General features: G+C 44.7%; 1 pseudogene; it reads right to left on the minus strand.

The window, feature by feature from the left end:
- Positions 1–3,720: 3,720 nt before the first annotated feature.
- Positions 3,721–4,223, minus strand: LOC110291931 (annotated as a pseudogene).
- Between the last annotated feature and the right edge of the window lie 514 nt (positions 4,224–4,737).

A 4,737-nucleotide genomic window follows, 5' to 3' on the forward strand; every position in this document is an offset into this window, starting at 1 on the left:
TGTATGCATGTATCTGTCATCTATATATGTATGTGTTTTGTTTTGTTTTGTTTTGGTTTGGTTTTTTGAGACAGGGTTTCTCTGTATAGCCCTGGTTGTCCTGGAACTCACTCTGTAGACCAGGCTGGCCTCGAACTCAGAAATTCACCTGCCTCTGCCTCCCAAGTGCTGGGATTAAAGGCGTGTGTCACCACTGCCTGGCATATGTATGTATGTATCCATCTATGTATCTATGTATGTATCTATCTATTGATCGCTCTATGTGTATATCTATCATCTACCTATGTATCTATGTATCTGCCTATCAATCTATAATCTATCTACTCGGCATTTATGTGTGTATGTGCATGTGTAAACATAATGGCATTTGCCTACGGAAATCATAGGACACCTAGCAGCATCTGGCTTTCTCCTTCCACTGTTTAGATTCTGGGCTTAGGCTGTCAGGGTTGGCAGCCAGCACCCTGGCCTACTGAGCCATCTTGCCAACTTATTTTTTGTTCATTTGTTTCTCCTTGTTCAGCCAATTGTGTCCATGATAACCAGTCGCCTTACTTAGCCCACTAGAACATTCATTTCTATTTTCTAAAAAAAGTGAGAGTTATAAATAAACTAAATCATGATTCACTTGTTTGACAAAGATAAATAGAACTTTAACTTTCTTTAGCATTTCACCAGTGAGATGGCTCAACTTGCTGTGCAAGCCTGAGTACCAGTTCAATTCTGGACTTTGTGGGAGGAGAGAACTGATTTCTGAAAGTTGTCCTTTGTCTTTGTCATAAGCTCTGTGGCATGCATGTGACTTGCAGTCACACATATGAATGTACACACATATGTGCCCATATGTCATGTACACAGTACACTCTGCTCTCCACAAACATACAGAGTACAGGGGGCATTAATTGGGAAAGCTTTTTAAAATTTTAATTAATGAACTAATTAATTAATTTAATTAATTTTACATGTATGGATGCTTTGTTTGCCAGTATGTTTGTGCACCACACGCACTTCTGGTACCTGTTAATGCCAGAAAAGAGTGTTAGATCCTTGGGGCTTAGAGTAAGAGATGGTTGTGAGTCAACATGTGGTTGCTGGGAATGGAACCTGAGTTCTCTGGAGGAGCAGCCAGTAGTCTTAATCTCCAAGCCATCTCTCCAGCCTCTATGAAGTTGCTTATGAGCTGGGGACGTGGTAAAGAGCTTTCTGAGTACACATCAGGGCCAAGTTCTCTCCTTTGTACCAACAAGTAAATAAATAAATAAATAAATAAATAAATAAATAATAACATATTAAATTTATACAGCGGGACAGCATATGGGTCTGTTCCTCCCTCAATGGTGTTGAGTATAATAGAAGGGACATGTGTTTAAGACCACGTGTTCCAGATGCCACTTTCCTGAGTCCAATTAATTAAGTCAGATCTTTCAGGACTGAAAACATTTTTTTTTTCTAGAAAAGGGACTGTTTTTACATTTCAAAAGCTACAACTCTATACAAAATGCCCACAACAAAAGTCCTGGGTGCTTGTTAGAGAGGGATGGGGTTGGGAGAGGTCAGGAAACAAAACAAAACAAAACAAAACAAAATAAACAAAAAAGGACTAGAGAGAAGTGACGTAGGTAAGAAAAGGTGACCTTGGTAAATGGTGAGAAATAAGACCCAGGGCATTCTGGATTTAGCTAGTTATAGAGACTTGCCAAGCATGCAGAAGGACTGGGTTTCATCCTCAGCATTTGAGAGGGAGTACAGGAGGGAGGGAGTGAGGGAGGGAGGAAGAGAGAGAGAGAGACAGAGAGGGAGAGAGAGAGAGAGAGAGCTGAGTGATTGTCAGTCTCTTTTTTCAGTTAAATGTTGAAAGTTCAAGACCTTTACTATTTATTTGTAGAACAAATGAGATCCAAAATAATACTTGCCAGAATGAACTTTTTAAAGACTTGGGAGCTCATATGAAACGTGCTTTGAGTGGGACAGTGGTGGCACACACCTTTAATCCCAGCACTTGGGGGGCAGAGGCAGGTGGATTTCTGAGTTTGAGGCCAGCCTGGTCTACAGAGGGAGTTCCAGGGCAGCCAGGATTGCACAGAGAAACCCTGTCTCAACACGCCCCCTCCCCCACCAAAAAAGAACTGTGCTTTGCCTGGGAGGAAGAGACAGGAGAATCTCTGTGAGTTCAAGGCTAGCCTGGTCTACAGAGTGAATTCCAAGACAGCTAGGGCTCCACAGAGAAACCCTGTCTTGCAAATCAAAACAAACCGAAACCAAAACAAGAACAACAGCAACAATGACATACAGGAGAGAAAAGAATGGTGCTTTGCCATGACCCAATTTTATAGCATTTATTAGTTTAATTAGGCAAGTAGATTTATTTGTTCATTTCTTTTGAAAGCATCTTTTTAGTTATTTTATTTTAGGTGTATGAGTGTATTGCCTGCATGTATGTCTATGTACCATGTATGTGCTTGCAGATGGCAAGAACAAGGTATCAGATTATTATGTACCTGGAGTTACCGTCATTGTGGTCAGTGCTGAGCCCAGGCACTCTGGAAGGGCAGCAAATGTTTTTACCTGGTGAGCTTTCTCTCCAACCTTGAATAGCTTTTCCTAAATGACATGGTGATGTGTAAGCCTCTTGAAGACAAACGGGCCTCCTGGAACCACACTGGATCTGACTATAGACCTCTTTGTCACAAATGCCCATGATTGCTTGGACAGTAAAACTCAACTGCCATCTGTATACTGGTCTTCCTTTCTGAATTCTTTCTGCTTAATCTTTTTTATTTTTTTTTTAAGATTTATTTATTTTATGTAAGTACACTGTAGCTGCCTTCAGATACACCAGAAGAGGGCATTAGATCTCATTACCGATGGTTGTGAGCCACCATGTGGTTGCTGGGATTTGAATGTGGCCTCCCTTCCCCCAGCCTGGAACCTGCTTGCTCAAGGGTAGAGCTTCCTGCTCATTCGTCCTGCCACGCCTACTGCTGGAACCTGCCTTTGCTGCCTGGAGGCACACACGTGTTCGTCCTGCTACTGGACCCTGAGTTACTTGGCGGGATATTGGGTTCCCTCCCCCTTCCTTTATAACTGAGTGTCTGGAAATAGTAAAATTGAGCTTTGATCAGAATGTTTGTTGTCTTAGCTCCATTCTTTCTTCCACCCCGTCTAGATTCCTCTCTTTTCAGCTTGAACTGCCATTCTCAGTTGAACCGTTCGTGTTGTGGACTGCGGGCAGGCTGCAACAGTTGAACTCAGGACTTCTGGAAGAGCAGTCAGTGTTCTTAACCACTGAGCCATATCTCCAGCCCCTTTCTGCTTCTTCTTTTTTTTAAAAAAATGTGCCAGGTGCCACTTTAACTGAGTCTTCACTCCAGTAAGGAAGGGTGGAAGACAGTGATAATTTCCAGGCTTACCCCCCCGTTGGCCCCAAGGTAAACGGCCTGAGCTCCCCACAAGAGAAACATGCTTTCCTGCCTCTGAGAATCCCACGCCTGAGCCAATAAAGGGAAGAGTGCGCACAGGAAAATAAGAAAACCTCATCAAGGGAGCCAAGGACAGTTCTGAATTCTTTCCAGTGCAAAAATGAGAACTAGAGCTGGAGGTGCCCCTCCTAATGGCAACGATAAACCCCAACCATTTCCAGTTGAGACCAAGCCCCTCCCTGGGAGCCTGAGACCAGGGTTCATTCCCCAGGGCTCCTCCTAGCGAGGCTCCCAGGTAAGATCAGAAGCCTGTCCAGTCACGGAGAGAGCCCACTGAGCAGATGCAGTCTTCCTCTCTGCTGGCTCCTACTGCTGCCGCTGTGCAGCCATAAAGGACCAGCCAGTACGTGAGTGGCTGTGGGTGCTCAGGGGGCCGGAGTGAGCAGCAAAGCAAATCAGATGTGTGTTCTGAAGCTGGGTCGACATGGCAGCAGAATATGGCATATCCCTCTGCACCACAGGGACCTGGGCCCTCCATTAGTTCTTCTCTGTTCAGGACTGCTTTAGGGGCAAATTCTAGCTTGTCCTTAAGGCTCACCACCTGAGTGTGGTCCTTGCCTAGCATCTCATCCAGCTTTCGGTCCTCTCGGCGCTCTACAGGATGCTCTCCTCCTCCGCAGGCTGAGGAGCCTTTCCCCCAATGAAACATTCCAGATGGTAGCTTGCAGCCCCGACTACAAAGACCACAGAGAAGGTGACATAAGGGGCATAGGTTCACACCACGGTCCAAAGCACAGGCCACATGACATCTGCGACCCAGCCTGCATACCCTGGATGGGTCCCAAGCTGCACCTACTAGAGGTTCCCGGGGCACCCCTTTTTGCTTATTCTAAAGAGATTTTTTTTTCACCTTCAACTTCCTGATCTTGTTCAACTCTACTTACTCTTCTGATCATGTCTACATTAGAAAGTTAAACCAAAACCAAAATACCCATGGAAGGAGTTACAGAGACAAAGGCTGGAGCAGAGATGGAAGGAGTGACTATCCAGAGACTGCCCCACCTGGGGATCCATCCCATATTAACTTCTGTATTAGTCAGGGTTCTCTAGAGTCACAGAACTTATGGATAGTCTCTATATAGTAAAAGAATTTATTGATGACTTACAGTCGGCAGCCCAATTCCCAACAATGGTTCAGTCGCAGCTGTGCTTGGAAGTCCAAGGATCTAGCAGTTATTCAGTCTCACACAACAAGTAGGCGAAGGAGCAAGAGCTAGACTCCCTTCTTCCAATGTCCTTATATTGTCTCCAGCAGAAG

Source organism: Mus caroli, chromosome 3 (genome assembly GCF_900094665.2).
Source record: "Mus caroli chromosome 3, CAROLI_EIJ_v1.1, whole genome shotgun sequence".
NCBI classification, from domain to species: domain Eukaryota; kingdom Metazoa; phylum Chordata; class Mammalia; order Rodentia; family Muridae; genus Mus; species Mus caroli.